The 18,275-nt window shown below is 41.1% G+C and overlaps 1 protein-coding gene across 1 annotated transcript in view; it reads right to left on the reverse strand.

The window, feature by feature from the left end:
- DICER1 (dicer 1, ribonuclease III) overlaps positions 1-15,413 on the reverse strand; it is a 77,033-nt gene extending 61,620 nt beyond the window's left edge. Inside the window, exon 1 of the mRNA XM_003787017.2 lies at positions 15,148-15,413. The gene's annotated coding sequence lies outside the window, so the exon portion shown is untranslated. The remainder of the gene's footprint in view (positions 1-15,147) is intronic.
- Positions 15,414-18,275: the final 2,862 nt, after the last annotated feature.

An 18,275-nucleotide genomic window follows, 5' to 3' on the forward strand; every position in this document is an offset into this window, starting at 1 on the left:
CAATCTCCAACTCCTGGGCTCAAGTGAGTCTACTGCCTCAGCCTCCCAAGTAGCTGGGACCACAGGCGCCCGCCACAACGCCTGGCTGTTTTGTTTTGGTTGCAGCCATCATTGTTGTTTGGCGGACCTGGGCTGGATACGGACGAACCCGCCACCTTAGGTGTAAGTGCCTTAGCCACTTGAGCCACAGATGCCGAGCCACATTGGCTTTTTTATATTTTAAACATAGCCCATTTCTCAAATAGTGTTCATGCCAAATAGCAAAATTCATTCTTAGGATCTAAATACCGGAGAAATTCTAAAACATGCCATCCAACTACAGTGAGGAGAGGAATTTTAGAAATGAAGATGGAGTGAAGTAGGCAAATACTTAGCTACACCAAAAATGAATCCACACACAGAAAGGACCCAAGTTGTTTAAAAGTAATCCCCCTCACCCCCCTTTTACAGATGACAGCTGATGTTTTTAGCTACCATCATAAGTCAGGCTGATGCTCTCGCCTCAGTAGTAATAATACACAGTCACTCCCTCCTCATGAATACCTTCCTATGTCAGAGGCACCTAGTAAGGCAACTGAGCATGTAGAAAGCATCTCTTTTTTCTTTTTCTTTCAAGATTTTTAGAGACAGGGTTGCACTCTGTCACCCAGGCTAGAGAGTAATAGTGTGATCACAGCTCAGTGCAGCCTCAAACTCCTGGGCTCAAGTGATCCTCCCACCTCAGCCTCCTGAGTAGCTGGGACTACTGGCACTGCCATCATGCTCAGGTAAACGTTATTATTTTTTGTAGAGCTGGGGTCTCACTATGTTGCCCAGTCTGGTCTCTAACTCTTAGCCTCATGCAATCCTCCTTCCTCAGGAGATCTTAAGGTTGGTAGAGAGAAAATGAAGTGTTCAGAACACAGACAATGCTCAATAAATGGTAGTTCTTAAAAATCACACTACGACTTCTGCCTAGAACCAGTGTTTACAAATAACTCTTAAACTCTTGAAATTTTAAGGAACCCTTTAAATAAAACCTAAAATGTTTTATTAATCCTAAGATTCAGCATAGAAAATTCATTCCCATATAAATTTTAAGTATACAAGATTTTATGTAGCAGTTTTAGCAAAATTAACTTGAAAAACCACAAACTCCTGAAGGGGATCAGGACAGGCCATCTTCCAATACACCACTTCCCTATACTGATTATTTGGAGCTGAAAACAATCAAGAATCAACAGCTTCAATTAAAGTTCTCTGCCTTCCTGCTTTCTACCTAAAAGGCAGGCATAAATCTCCCCTCCTTATATATCAGAAAGAGAATGGCCTTTATCACAGCAGACCGAAATGGCACCAAAAAACTTTATTAAATAACCCTTTCCTACATTAGTTTCCTATTAGTCACCTTCCCACAATTTATCAGCCCTAGAAAGCCCAAACCCCTTTCCTTTGTCATTTCTTTGTTAGGATGATATATGAGCCCGTAATCTAAGTGTTTCTTTGGGGCTTTGCTTCTTTTCTTTGAAGCAATCCTCCACTGCCTTGCCTTCCCACATAAAAATATTAACATCAATACAATTTGTAAGCCTTTTTCTCCTGTTAATATATCTTTTGTCAATTTAATTCACAGACCTCAGGGATAGAACCTAAGAGGGTAGAGAGACAGTCCTCCTCCCCTACATACCAAACAACCTAATAATTATGAATTTATGTTAAGATAAAACCAAAGAAAATTAAATCACAAAATATGGTACATAATACAAAATAAAATTAATAGATTTTTAGCCAGGCTGGGTAGCTCAAGCCTGTAATCCCAGCACTCTGAGAGGCCCAGGCTAGCAGACTGCTTCAGTTCAGGAGTTCCAAACCAGCCTGAGCAAGAGAAAGACTCCAGCTCTACTAAACACAGAAAAACTAGGTGGGCATTGTGGCTGGACACCTGTAGTCCTAGCTACTTGGATGGTTGCTGTAAGTTATGAAACCACAGCACTCTAACCAGGGTGACAGAGTGAGACTCTGTCTCAGGAAAAAAAAAAAAAAAAGAGGAAATGCCCTCGAGAAATATTTACATTTCTATTTTTGTCATATCTATCGTTATTAATTTAAAAATCCCTGCACATTAATCTAGCCTACAATACCACACACACAAAAGTTTATACAGAAATGATCCCCTTGCGATTTATATTAATGTATAGTATAATAATAGCAAAGAAATGCCCACTCTACATGTATAACAGTGAATGAATAGTTTTCTAAACCACGGTTCACTTTACATGATGCGATCAAATTCAGCCATTTAAAGTGAAGGGAATTCATAGTGAACAAAAATGCTTACATTATGGCATTAAATGAAAAAGCAAAACATTCTGATTTACAATAAAACCATGATTATGTCTTAGTTAAAAACAAAGGAAAGAAAAGGGAAGGGAGGGAGTGAGGTTCAGAATTAGGGAGAGAGAAAGAAGGAAGGAGGGAGGGGGGAGGGAGGAAGACAGAAAATATACCCTAAAACTGATGATAGGATTACCACAATGAGTAAATTCTTTTTAAACTTTTCTGCAATTTAAAGTTCCCTATAATTTGTCCAGAATTTTTTTATTTTCTGGGCCAGGGTTGGGTTTGAACCCACCACCTCCAGCATATGGGGCTGGCGCCCTACTCCTTTGAGCCACAGGTGCTGCCCACAGTTCCCTATAATTTGAACACATTATAGTCCTTTTAGAACTAGAAAACATTCAAACTGAGCATAACTGGTGTGAAGACAATCGCTTACAGACATAAAATCCTGGTTTAAGTAGTATTTAAGAAAATCTCCTTCCCTCTTAAGACACTAAATGTTGTAAAATTTACTCTGATTATCTGAGTTAAAAAAAAAAAAAAACAACAGACAGACAACAACAACAACAAAAAAAAACTGAACTATTTTTCCCCTACTCTAACACAACATAGAATACTTCTGTGACCTAATATGTGGGGATTTCTTCACACCAATCAACTCTGTAGCTGGTTATCTTCTAATTCAATTCAATACTACCTGCCTAGAGATAGTATCAGACCCCACAGATTGAGGGGTCAGTCTTCAACTTCAATGCCAATTACAAGCCCCAGGTTATTTTGCTCGTGCTGCTAATTAGGGTTCTCATGCCCCCTCCTCCTGTTTAATTAACTCCCTAAAGCAGCTCATAGAACTCAAGGAAATCTGCATTTACCAATTTATTATAAAGGTTATTGCAAAGGATACAGATTAAGAGATGCATAGGGCAAGATACAGGGGGAGGAGTGTGGAGCTTACGCACCTGAGTCCACACCCTCCCTGGGCAAGTCACTGTGTAAAACCTCCACGTGTTCAACAACCTGAGGTTCCCAGACCCAGTCCCTTTGGGTTTTTTACATAGGCTTCATTATGTTGCATGACTGATGATGCCACTGACCACTGAGGATCAACTTAACCTTCAGTCCTATAAATCCCAATCCTCTAAACCAGGCGTCCTCAAACTACCACCTGCGGGCCACATGCAGCCCGCCTAGGGCATATATCCAGCCCGCCTGGTGTTTTGGCCACCACTGCCTGTCCTGCTTAGCAGCCAACTTGTCCTCGGGCCCATGGTCTGGCCCTCCAATAGTCTGAGGGACAGTGAACTGGCCCCCTGTTTAAAAAGTTTGAGGACCCCTGCTCTAAACCTACCTTAGTCTTTCAGGTGACCAGCCTCCAATCCTGAAGCTACTTAGGGCTGCCAGCCATCAGTCACCATTACCATACAAAAAGACAACATTCTAACTAGAGAGTCTAAGGATTTCAGGAGGTAGGTGCCCTGAAAAGGAGTAGCAGGCCAAATATGGCAACACTTATATAACGTAAACCACAAATTCATTAGTCTTCATTTCATGCACTACCCTATAAACCAAACAGATTTCTGAGTTTCTTCAAATCTGTAACATAAATGTATTATGTTTAGATGTCAATATAATCACACCTAAAATTAGATTTCTCCAAAATTGAAGTTGAACACAAGTCAAATACCATTTTACCAAAATCTCCACATAAGAAGTATCTATAAGGCCAGGCAAGATGGCAGATGCCTGTAATCCTAGCACTCTGGGAGGCCCAGGCAGGTGGGCTGCTTGAGTTTAGGGGTTCAGACCAGCCTGAGCAAGAGTGACATATCTTTGCCCAAAATAGATAAAGTAGCCAGCCACGGTGGCACACCCCTATAGTCCCAGGGTGACAGAGTGAGACTCTGTCTCAAAAAATAAAAATAGTATCTCTAGGCAGCCAGCCAATGGTCCATTCATTTACTTGGAGTACTTCTAAGACGACATTCCAACACATCAAAATAACAAGTATGAACCTTCCCCTTCAAGTTACCTATAATGACATTTAACCCTTTGGTTTTGTTTCAAGAGACAGAAATACTAATATACATACTAGCTTTCAAGGTGAGATTTAAGGTTAATATTCGATTCAAAGTTTCTGTACTTTATGCCTTTTGAGACAAGGTCTCACTGTGCTGCCAAGCTGGAGTGCAGTGGCTATTCACAGGCATCATCAAGGGGGCACTGCATCCTCTATCTCCTGAGCTCAAGCAATCCTGATGCCTCAGCCTCCTGAGTAGCTGGGCATGTATTATACTATTAGCACAGTGCAACAAGTACTAAAATTTTATTCAACTCTTGCCTATCTTTTATACCAAGTAAACACATCCATGAGGAAAAAGGAACCAGTTTTCTGTATATCAAGCTGTTTTAAGACAATATATTGTGAATACTTAAATACTAAAGAGAGGTCAATCCAGAGATAAAATGAACCTAAGAAACTGCTGATTAAGATGGATGTTAAATAAATCTTGAGACAGGAAAGCAAATACATTAAAAGTTCCAGATAGGTGGTAAAGCACCACATCAGAACTTCTGCACACTTTCACCAAACCAAGTGTGTACCAACAGATGTGCTTCTTCCCCTTGGCCCCCACTACTCACACGCTCCAGCCTTAAGAATTCCCTGAAAGCTTCTACCGCTTGACTTCCTCTTATTCAGTGCACACAGTCTGTCTATACCACCCAAGTCAGTACACAGTTACATTACTACCCTACATTGGCAGTCACTGCCATTTCCCGCAAAAGAGCTTCGAAAGAGGAGATAATCGCAAACTTTACTTACAATCATATTCATGTTATATATCATAGTTTGTGATTTAAGTTGCTTCGTTTTCATCTTACTATAAATTCATAATAGTTTTCAAATGTAGGAGAAGAAATATTCATACATTTTCATTGATTAATTCTAAGTTGAGAACAAGCCTATTGGTCTAACCTTAAATTAACATATATTCAGTCAAAATCAGCTTTTTGTAGGTCAAATTTAAACTCATGTTAGACACTTTCAGTCATTTTTCTTGAGAGGCAGGGTCTTGCTCTGTTGCTTAAGCTAGTCTCAAACTCCTGGCCTCAAGCAATCCTCCTACCTCTCAGTCTCCCAAGTAGTGGATTACAGGAGCTAATCACTGCACCCAGCTCTTCAAGTCAGATTACTTTCTACAGGAGGCTAAGGTGGGTTGATGGGTTCATGCCAGGAGTTCGAGACCAGTCTGACCAACAAAGCAAAACCCATTACTACTAAATAAATAAACAAAATACTTTAAACAACTCAAATTATTTTAACAAACATAATGCCCTCATACTTGGTATCCCAACCCCTCCAAAAGAATTCAAGGCTCAATAGAAACTTTCAAAGCTAGAGGCATCAGTTTTTACAATATTAATCTTGCTGTCATCCAACCAACCCATCTTAGTCCTTCTCAGATAAATAATTGCCAATCACTACAAAATTCTCTTATACATGAACTCCAAGTAATCTGAATCTAATCTTGAAAATGTTTCAAGAACAATTTAAAGTTCTTAAAATTTACTATAATTTGTGTAATTGGGGAAACCAAAGGTTCAGACAATACTTCTCAACTTTAATTTTCCATTTTAGAAACTACATTTTGTTACATTTAAAATTCAGGTAAAACTCTATTTAATGTCAACTAATAAACATAGAAGAATGACAGAATAGTCACCATTTTTAACCACCACATTAGTAATTCAAGCAGGAATCATTAATGGATACCAAAACCATGGGATAAAGATTACAAAATATTTATATAATCTCAAAGTACAGATCTGCACAGATACAGACTAATTACAAATGGAAACTGGTATTTTTAGTGGAAAAACCTGAAAACCTACAGATATTACCTTCACCCAAATGACAAAGTTAAGATCCTCAATATTTAGGCAAGCATGCTACCTAGAGCCTGTAATCCCTGCACTATGGGAGGTTGAGGTGGGAGGATCTCTCGAGCCAAGGATTCAGAGTCTGGTCAACACAGGGAGATCCTGTCTCTAAAAAAAATTTTTTAATTAGCCAAGCATGGTGGCATGTGCCTATAGCCTACTGTGTCAACTACTTGGGAAGCTGAGGTAGGAGGATCACTTGAGTCCAGGAATTTCAGGATACACTGAGATATGATCACGCCACTGCACTCCATCCTGGGTGACAGAGAAAGACTCTGTCTCTTAAAAAAACAATATTAGGATAAAGTGACAACATGGACCTCATGTAATTTTCCTGCTAAAAGTATAAAACCTGAATTAAGTCTTAGCATACAAAACAACCTAATCAGAGATTCATTTCACAAAACTGGCCGCGTACTCTTCAAAAATGTCAATTATCAAAAAAGGTAAAACCTGAGAAACTCTTCCAGATTAAAAGTATAAAGAAGCCTGACGTCTAAATGCAATGCACAATCGCTGACTGGATCTATATAACGTGAAATGAAAACTGCTACTTTAGGAGAGAGTAGTGTCAAAAAGGGGGGCTCACAAACAAGGAAATAAATAAAGTAGGTAAACTGATTTGATAGAAACCACAAGGTACTTGTGTAACTTTTTCTTCACACAATATAGCATCTGCCAGGACATTTACTGCTTAGACAATATATAGATTCCATATACATATGTCTAAACATGATGTATTTATCTTATATATCATACATCATATTTTATTGTATATCTATTATATATAAAAATATATACACATAATATATATTTTAACAACCAAGGCACTGAACTATGACAAAAAGAATTTAAGAAAATTATTTCCATACTCTTAAGTAGAGTACGGACTCTATTCATATTAAATAAAAAAAAAAATCCTGGAATCCTAATTTTCAGCAACAAAGAAGTTAGAGATTTACAAAGATTTAGTACTATAGTCTATGTAAAATGATACCCTCTTTCAAAAGTGTGTCATATCTCAATGAAAACTTTTTTTAATAAACATCCCAAAAGCAAAGCACTTTTTGGCAGTGCCTTATTTCATATATTTTATTGAAGAAGAGCTGGAAACTAAAGTCCATGTGTTACATAAGCAATAAGAAATTACTCCTGTAAGATACTAAGAGCATTCAGAAATTTCAGCTTGCTTTACCTTCAGCTGAATGTTAATTTTCACTTACGTCCTGCCTTTAAATGCCAACTTAGATTGTTCCATTATTTGTTCATGTATTTTTAATCAACATAATACAACACTGTCCTTTAAACACTCAAAATTATGTTTGACCTATAATTAATACATTACTTGAGTTTACTATATGTTACAAGTTTATAATTTAGAGACTTTTTTCCTTTTGAATATTTAGCTTACTATATATGACCCTCAAAAAAATGGGTAACCTTAGTGCAGTCATACAAAATATAATAAACTTTTAAAATTAAAATACAAAGAAGCCCATCGGATACTTCTTTCCTCATCAATCGAGTCAGAGGCCTCTCAGTGGGTTACTTGGTCTTCTCCACATAGATCAGACCCAAAACTTCGAAGATCCTCTGTCAGAGTCTCATTCATTAAAACACATTTACTAAGCTGCACCAAATGTGAAGATGAAAGATGAAAAAACTCAACCTGCCGTCCAGTCAAGGCAAAATCTGACTTAAGTTTTTTAGCCTGTCTGACACCAAACACCTGCTCTTAAGCCACTCTACGATGCTATGATAAAACATTAAGTTTAATTTTGCAAAGTGGAAAAAGCTTACAATACCATAAACTGGTCCAACCTCCAGTGATGGCTGTGCAGCAGGATGCATGAGAAGCAGAGAGGTTGTGGGGTCATCATCTTAACCTCGCTTCCAAGGCTGTTACTAAAAAGGGAAGAAAAATATCCTAGAGTCTCAAACTATCTCAGATGATTCCATATGTCTAATAATCTTTTCTTTTTTTTTTTAAAGACAGAATCATCCATGTTTCGTGCTGCAGAATGGAAAAGGCAGCAAGGGGCTGCCCCTGCCTCGTGAGATTTCCCAGAAGAACCACATATCAGCTCTTGTCATGCTCAAGCTAAGCCACTGATCGCAGGTGCCATGGAGCAAGAAAACCTGTCCTGTGTCCGAACACTTGGCTACATGCATTATGAATGAGGGATGTAGCTTAGCAGCCTGCATGGCATTGGCCTAAGTGCTCGTTGTCAGGGGGCTAGGCTGGATATGGGAAGCTTGTTCCTTCAACACACCTGGAAGGCTGGGTGCATGGGGCTCAGTTGTAGCAACAGAAATCAAATTTGGTCTCTGAAGGAGCTCTCCCAGGAGCTAGAAGAAACAATGTATTTATCATATAGTAGAATGCAGTTACCATTGCTTAGAATTGTCCCAGGCACTAGACTACAAATGTAAAGAGTTTTGTGGTGAGTGGCTGGGTCCTGCCTACCATAAGTCTGAGGCTGGAAGGAAAAACCAGATGAAGATAGTGAGAGCAGAGTTGGAATAGGAACCCAGGGCCACTGGAATCTTACTGTATTTTCTTTTCTTTTCTTTTCTTTTTTTTGAGACAGAGTCTCACTATGTCGCCCTTGTTAGAGAGTGCTGTGGCATCACAGCTCACAGCAACCTCAAACTCTTGGGCTTAAGTGATTCTCTTGCCTTAGCCTCCCAAGTAGCAGGGACTACAGGCACCCACCCAAAAAAGCCTGGCTTTTTTTGTTCTTTTGTAGTTGTCACTGCTGTTTAGCAGGCCTGGGTCAGGTTTGAACTCGTCAGCCCCAGTGGCGAGTGGCCCCCAACCACTGAGAAACAGTGCTGAGCCATGATCTAACTTCTTTTTTCTTTTTTTTTTTTTTGAGACAGAGCTCCAAGCTATCCCCCTGGGTAGAGTGCTGTAGCATCACAGCTCACAGCAAACTCCAACTCCTGGGCTCAAACAAGTCTCTTGCCTCAGCCTCCCAAGTAGCTGGGACCACAGGTGCCCACCGCAACGCTTGGTTATTTTTTGGTTGCAGCCATCATTGTTGTTTTTTGGTGGGGCCCAGGCTGGATTCGAACCTACCACCTTAGGTGTATGTGGCTGGTGCCTTAGCCACTTGAGCCACAGGCGCTGAGCCATGATCTAACTTCTTAATCAGAGGACCTTCCTATATCATTTAAACAGAAATCCTTCTCTCATTATCCAAGTACAGTATGTTTTTTAATTCTGAAATGGTTAACTACTTTTATTGTCTAAACCTCAAAAATGGATTTTAAGTGTGTTTTAAAAATACCTACTTTATCATATACATTGAGCTGTCTCTCAGAAAAGTGATTACCAAAACAGGTTAGCCTGGTTCAACAATGAGAAAGTCTGCAATACCAGTAAAACTCCCAATTTGTAATGGCATTTTTCTTCCATGATTCTTAACATTTTTGTTCAGTCTGCAACGTTTCTATGCACATAATCATACAGACCTCACAAATAAAGGACCATGTAACATAACTTATCCAAAATCAGAATAGTAATGACCTTTTTAAAAGCCTTTCTACACAAGCAATATTCTCCACAAAACTGTTAGCTTCTGAACACTTCAAAAAATAGTATAAACCACCTTTTTCACTTAACAAATCTGAGTGCCTCCTATAAGCAAGGACTGTGTCCGGTGATAAAGATGCATGAAAGACTTAATCCTTACTAGTCTATAAATCTTAACACAGCCAAGAGCATTTAATGTCTCAAACTATCCAAACCTTAAGGCCAAATGTAAGCCTGTCTGGTCTTATTTCTAGTAACAGTCTTACCAGACATCCTTTTTAGACAATGTTTCAGGGCACTTTCTTAGCCACTGACTTAAAATGTGTAACATAGTAACTCCATGTTAGAGGAGTACCAACAACGCGCTGACAATTTTAGATGAACAACCCATTTATTTTAACAAAGGCTTTATTTTAACAGAGTCTTTATTTAAACAGAATTTATTTCAACAAAGGCTTTCTTACATGACTGAAATTTTCAATTTCATCAGATAATGCCCAAAAAATAATGCACTTCTCTTTGAATTCATTGATTTATTGAGTGTATACCACCTTACAACTAGTCCTACTTTTCAGACCAACACACATTCCTAAAGACCAGCAGAGGATTACTATTTGAAAAATCTTGAATGCCTATACTGGCCAGGAGACAGTTCACTCCTGAGTAGTTTTTTGTTTGTTTTGTTTTTTGAGACAGAGTCCCAGTATGTCACCCTCAGTAGAGTGCCATGGCATCACAGCTCACAGCAACCTCAAACTCTTGGGCTTAAGCAATTCTTTTGCCTCAGCCTCCCAAGTAGCTGGGACTACAGGCACCTGCACAATGCCTGGCTATTTTTTATTTTTTATTGTAGTTGTCATTGTTTAGCAGGCCCAGGCTGGGCTTGAACCCACCAGCCGTAGTGTATGTGGCTAGTGCCCTAACCACTGAGTACAGGTGCTAAGCCATGAATAGATTATTATTTGGCATCTGTCAAAAGTCTGAATGAGGGGCGGCACCTATGGCCCAGAGGAGTAGGGCACCAGCCCCAAATGCCAGAGGTGGCGGGTACAAACCCAGCCCCAGCCAAAAACTGCAAAAAATGCCTGAATGAGGCTCGGTGCCCGTAGCACAGTGGTGATGACACCAGCCACATATACCGAGGGTGGCGGGTTTGAACCTGGCCTGGGCCACCTAAACAACAATAGGAATTGCAACAAAAATCAGCCAGGTGTTGTGGTGGGCACCTATAGTCCCAGCTACTTGGGAGGCTGAGGCAAGAGAACTGCTTAAGCCCAAGAGTTTGAGGTTGCTGTGAGCTGTAACACCATGGCATTCTACCGAGGACAATATAGTGAAACTCTGTTTCAAAAAAAGAAAAAAAAAAAAGCCTGAATGAGGCAACTGTCATTTGAGGGATACCACCCAAAAGTCCATAGAAGGCAAATTAACTATACTCTAATGAATGAAATCACTGGAAAAGTGTACACCTATATAAAGCTTTTATATTATGCCTTAGCCTTTTATCCAGGTTCTCTAAAATGGCATGTGAAAAATGTATCTCTATCATTTGTAAAACGTAAAACATTTTCTCCATAAATTATTAATGTTATTTTACTTAAAAATCTAAATGATTAACTATTCTTCTTACAAGAGAAAAATCTGCTTCCCCTGATCAATTGGTACACTTCCTTTCATTAATCAATCCCAACTTTAGTTACATGCAGGCACTGAGTTAAGCTTGCCCTAAGCTTCTCAACTAATTCTCTCCCTCCACACTCTACCCGCAACCAAACTTGACCATTATTTTCAATACCATCTACAAGATCATCGAATACCATCTCAAACGCTTTTTTTAAAGTAGAAAGATTATGGATTATCTAATCATGTTTATCTCTGCATATAATGTACCAATACTAAAGACTCTTTAGCAGAAATTAGTAAGAACTGAAAACTAGCTTTATCGTGCACCTTTCTTTGGTTAAGATCAAAGAAACTAAGAATGAAAAAGTCCAAGCCCCACAGGATAAGGAAGTAGAATACCAAGGAAACAATACTGCCTGAGAAGACTGCAATCTCCTTTGCCAAGTTATAAGTGCATAACAGAGGAAATATTGCCAAGAAACCTGGGAATAAGAGTAGTATAACACATATGCATACTCTGGGTTTCAGAATGAGCTAAGCTCTTAAGTGTCCAAAAGCACAACACAAGCAAACAAAATAAATCACTTGGTTCTAACTTTCTATTTACACAACTTAAACAACCTTACCAATATCTTCCTCTGGCATTCAACAAAGCACATCACTCCAATCACTGAATGATTTCAGTTGTTTAAATACCTACTTGCCAGACACTACTGTGATTGGAACCAAAATCATAAAAGTGAGTAAATCCTAGGCTTCAAGATGATTACAGTCTTTTACTGACACGAAAGAACCGTTTGTAGGAAATTACTACTGTTGGAAGAACCCCAAGAAAACTCATGTGGCAATAAATTCTGAGCCTAGTGTTTAGATCAAGAAACAATCTGACCTCTTCCGGGTATACAGCCAATAGAAGGGAAAGCTAAGACTCAAATAGATACACACCTATGTTCACCATTTATTCACAGTAGCCAAAAGATGGAAGCAATCTCAGTGGCCATCGATGGATGGCTAAGAAAAATGTAGTTTATATATACAGTAGAATATCTTTCAGCCTTGAAAAGGAAGGCAATTCTAACACATCTACTATATGGCTGAAACTTAAAGAAACTACAAGAGGTGAAATAAGCCAGACACAAAATAACAAATACAGTCTGATTCCACTTATATGAGGTTCCTAGAGTGGTCAAATCCATAGAGATATAAAGTAGGATGGAGTGCCTAGTACTGGGGGTAGTGTGGAATAGAGAGTTAGTGTTCAGTGGGCACACAGTTTCAGCTGGGTAAGGAAAAACTGTAGAGGCTGATAGTGACTGCAAAGTAATGTGAATGTACCTAATGTTCTCTTAGTTACACACTTAAAATTGGTTAAAATGGTAAATGTTATGTATATTTTACCACCCAGGTGAAAAAAAGTGAAATACTCAGATAACCAAAAGTCACCTGAGCATTTAAGGTTAGGGCTTCATTCATTCCACAAGTATTAACTCAGGACTTACTATGTGTTATGCAGACTTTTCTCCGACAATCCACTTGGGAACAGCAATGCAATGCAAAGAACATGAATGCAAGCATTTTGAAATTAAACTGTGATTCAATCTTGGCTCTCCTGCCACTTCTAGATTCATAACTCAGGATAATAATCAGAGTCTTGCCTGTAAAATAAAGAAATCTTGAGTCTGTCTCAGGGTCACAGTGAGGACTAATTTATTAAGGGCCTCCTTATTATGTGCTAAAATGTTTCATAGGGAGGCACTTAATAAAATGTTTCTTGTATCTCCTCTGCACAAGTGGAAACATAATAAGGAGGCACTTAATAAAATGTTTCTTTTATCTCCTTTGCACAAGTGGAAACATAACCATGGCAAGTTAAGGCCACAAATCTATGAAATACTCACTTTCTCAAATGGAACAAGCACACCACGTGTCAGGGGCAGAGACATGTGATGCCATAAAAGCCATCCTGCCCAGAAGGTAGCCCCACAAGTACTGTAATGCCCACCGTACCACCACAAAATCACTACCAAATAGTAATGAGCCGCATCAAAACAAAATGCCTTCTAAAACCAAGACAATAAGGCCCAGTAATAGCAAAATCACCTAACTCTATCAACTCAGACTCATAGCCACAGCCATAACACAACAGTCACAACTTCGCCTCTCATGGTGAGACCCTAACATACAAAGTAAAGCAAGTCCTTACTAAAATAATCACAGAGAAAGGTATTTTCTCCTTAAATTAAATTAGCTAATTCGTCTTTTCTTAAAATATTTTGATACCATGGACTAATTTGATAAATCTGTTACTAAAAATATTTCATAGTGTTTTTATAAAGTTTTACAAAATATGCTCTGAAATGAAGTTCTGAGATAACTACATATTATACGTAAATGTGTATATATACATGTACCACAGGTAGCTTTAAGAAAACACTGCAACATAAACATTACTTGAGAATCTAATTAGATATTAATAACAGAAAAAATTACTATTTACTATAGTCTCATTCAGAATTCATCTTTTAACAAATTATTTGAGTGTTTAGTTAGGAGGATGGGTATTTTTATCTGGAAAATGGCTGCCAATACATTTTCAATTTAAACTTCCTTAAAGTATATTTTAAACAATATATTCCAAGTTACTGAACTCCTAACTTGAGCCCTTTTCCATTAACCATAGTGCCCTTGAAAGCAAGTACCACGAAGACAACTGACAATCAGAACTGCAAAGATGCAGAATTTTCAAAACCAGATGCATTACTTCAAGTTAAACTCTAATCAGATGAATGATTTTTAAAACCTGAAAGTCATAAGAACCCTTAGGCTTACCATATACATCAGTAATGTATGCCTTTAACCACAACTCTGTTCACAAAAGCACTGAGGACTCCCCACTCATCTAGTGTCCTGAAGATTTGCAAAAACCTAAAGACACTCTAGGTTTGTTAGCTCTGTCCTGCAGGAAAAGCCATCGGGGCAGCTCAACTTTCCAGACAATCTGCATAAATCTGATGTGCTAACTTAAAACATACACTGATTTCCCCCAAATTAAAAACCCGAAAGAAAGTCTTCTTAGCAGGGTCCAGGCATTTCGGCACAAAAACATCTGAGAGGAGGGGCAAAAAGATGGCCTCGGCCACCCGCCCCCTGAGGCCCAGATCTGGTCACCTGCCAATAAACACACACAATCCTTCCCAGGAGGGATTGGAGGACTTGCGCTCTCCCCCCAGCACCGACAGCCCAGGCTTTCGTACCCTCCCGGCCCCAGCGCAGTGATCCCAACATCAAAGCAGGGTCCCGGGTTGTTGCAGAGCCGCCAAGCACGCGTTTACACCTGGGCTAGTTCTGCACCTCTTTCGCGTACGTAGCCCGACCTGTCAAAACCTCTATTCTCCCCGAGGCCCCGGGGTTAGGAGTGAGGACCGGGTATGCGGGAAGCACCCGCATACCCCGCCCACGCCAGAGCAGCCGCAGAAACTCTCTCCAAAGACTCAGGAGGCGACAGGGGCACAGCCCGGCCCCGCAGACTCCCGAGCCGCAGGCCGCGCCGCACGGCAAGGGGACGAGGAGGCCCGGCAAGACCGCGCCATCTGCCAGCGCCCGCCAGGCCCTAACGCGCGCTCGGGTCCACGGCGGGGACGCAGGCCTCGGCGCGGAGGCGGGAACGGGGCCGGACAGAGCCGCTCCCAGCCCGGGACACAAAGCGGCTCCGCGGGAGCCCGCCTCACCTGCAGCACGGGGTACCGCGGGCCTTCGAGAACCATCGGACCCCACTCCAGCGGGCGCGTCACAGCCCAGGCCTCCCGGTGCCGCCCGGCGCCGCCGCCGCCGCCGCCATTTCCTGCCGGTCGCCGTCGCCTCGTCCCCGCTGTCAGGTTACTCCATTCACCTGGGCCTGGAGCAGCCTGCGCCGCGCCGCGCCGCGCCTCCGCCTCGACCCCTCCCGCCGGCGCCTGCGGAGACTGCGCAGCGCTCGGCCGGCCCGCAGCCTGCGCACGGCCCGCGGCAACGGCGCACAGCCGCTTGAAGAATGCCACCGGCACCCGCACCGCCCCTCCGCGCCCCCACGCTCAGCTCGCCCCGCGGCAGCCTGAGAGCCAGCTTGTGATTGGACAGAGCACGCCGGTGAAAGGTTAATTTCGGCCCTCCAGCCACTCAGGAGCTGGGAGACAGCGGACGCCGGCTGCAGAGGCCGAGGCGGGGGCCACGGCTGGGACAGGATCCTGGTGTTCCACCCCTGGAGGAAGGGGCTCTTTGCAGCCCACTGGAGCCCGAGTGCCGGGGCCAGGGTACTGGCTAAGCTGGGCGGACTCTCCTGGCTCTCGGAATTCGCCTCCCCACATTGTTGAACCTTCCGGTACCCACCACCCCCTAAACGTGGCCCTCCCTATGGCCCTGATTGTTCCCTGGAGAGCTCAGCTCTCCTGCAAGAGCTTCCCTCCCCTTTTTAAAGGACCTTCCTATAAGTCTGCTTTACTGCGAGTTAACGGTGCAGGGGCCTCCGCCTTTGCGGAAATAATATTAAACATCCACTGCCCCTCCACCACCTGGGATAGGCAGTGGCTCTACTTATGTAAATTGTTCATTTTGCATAGGCCCGAACAGTGTAGCTATGAATTAAAACGTGGATGGGAGTGAAGTGAGTGGCTGGCTTAAAATCGTCTTAATTTATCCCAAAATGTAGATATCTTTTCTCCTGAGCATCCCCGATAGACCGGTTTACCCTAGGTGAGATATGTTAACAGCAACCATGTTTCAGTCTGCCTCTAACAGTTACCACTTAGCTGACCTACTGTGTACTAGAACCCTCTGGGCTGCGCTTTTCAGTGGTTACACTATTAAGCACTTAAAATTCAGGTAGTCAGAATGGATGTGTATGTGTTCTTTACCAAATACGAAGGTAAGACATCTCACTAATAATTTCTTATATTGATTACACTTTGAAATGTTAACTTTTTATATATTGGGATAAATATTAGTTTCATTTTTTATAAACTAAGTTCTACAAAGTTTTAAATATCATCTGTGGCCTCCATTATGTTGCTATTGGACAGCAGGGTCTGGGACTCACTCGTCTGTGTTCTTACATGGATTCTGTGAGGTGGTGTTGTAATTGCTTCCCACTTTAACAAATGAAGAAACCGAATAACTTCCAGCCGACAAACAGCTGATCAGTGAACAACTGAGATTTGAACCCAGGTAGCCTGACTTAGAGCTGATGTGCTTAATCATTACTGTGCTCAAATTTTGATCATATATTTGCCATGGATTGGAAGTTTCACCTAAACATAGCATATTCATGGTTAGAATAGAATTAGAAAGTAGAATGCTCCTGGCACACCCACATATTAAAAAAACAATGTTTCTGCGGCGCCTGTGGTTCAGTGAGTAGGGCGCCGGCCCTATATACCGAGGGTTGGGGGTTCAAACCTGGTCCGGGCCAAACCGAAAACAAAAAAATAGCCGGGTGTTGTGGCGGGCGCCTGTAGTCCCAGCTACTCGGGAGGCTGAGGCAAGAGAATCACCTAAGCCCAAGAGCTGGAGGTTGCTGCGAGCAGTGTGACGCTGCCACGGCACTCTACCAAGGGCGAGAAAGTGAGACTCTGTTTCAAAAACCCAAAAAACAATGTTTCATATATCTCCCCAGTAATACATGTAAAGGCTTTCTGGATGCAACATTGTTGCATGGGGCGGGGGTTGTGTTTTTAGAGATACAGTGTCTCTCTCTCACCCAGTCTGGAGTATAGTGACACAATCATAGCTCACTGCAGCCTCAAACTCCTGGGTTCAAGTGAACTTCCTGCCTCATCATCCTAAGTAGCTGAAATTACAGGGCATGCCATTAAGCCAGACTCTGAAGATAATCCTTCCCTAAAAAAATGGTATCTCAGTGTAGGAGTTGTCACTCACTGGGCTACCTGAACAGTGGAAATTTGTGGGCAGGTAAAACTTTCAGCCCTTCCTATTACCCTTACACAACCTGTCAAGATTAGCTGATTTGTAGATTTGTCTGATTTATATATTTTTTATTCTTATTTTTAAAATAATACATATGGCTCATCCATCAGCAAACGTAAAAGATACACAGCAGATAAAAGCCCTCCTCCCACATCTATCCTCATGTCCCAAACAGGTAACCAGTGTTTCTTGCTCATTCTTCAAAATGTGTCTGCACATGCAAGCCAAGACTGACATATATAGTCTGTGCTCCTGGTTTACAAAAATGCCAGCATTTCATACACATATACTGTACATTGTTGGGGGGGTGGTGGTGGTAACTTAATATATCCAGAAATACCTCTGTAGCAATAATACAGAGCTCTTCACTGTTTGTTTGGTTTTTTTTCTTCAACTCTCATAGCATTTTATTGCAGGGCTATACATACCATAATTTACCAATTCTCTATTCATGAACGTTTAGACTTTTGGTCTCTTACAATTAAAGCTTGATTTATTTTGAATTGATTCAGTATATGGGGTGAGGTATAGATCCAAACTAATATTTCTTTCAGATGGCTACACCATCAGCCATTTATTGAATAGTTCTGAACTCTGTATTATTCCAGTGGTCTATGTATTCATGCTCTAGTTACTGGTTTGTTTCAAATCTGTAGACATAAAATCTTATAAGCGATAGTGTTTCACACTTTGTTGGGATCACTGGAAATCTTAGAGCTAATATTTCAGCCTATGTTAAGCAACTCTACAGTACCATGTGGTATGCATTTTCTGTGGGCTAATTTTCATTTTCCCTTAACCCTGATTATTTCCACAATTTGTTTTATTTTTTGTAAAACAAACCAGGATATAAATATACCTTTGTTTCTGTTTGCAAGTAGCAAAAACCAACCTGAAC

Source organism: Otolemur garnettii, unplaced genomic scaffold (genome assembly GCF_000181295.1).
Source record: "Otolemur garnettii isolate 467f Iridium unplaced genomic scaffold, OtoGar3 scaffold00020, whole genome shotgun sequence".
NCBI lineage: Eukaryota > Metazoa > Chordata > Mammalia > Primates > Galagidae > Otolemur > Otolemur garnettii.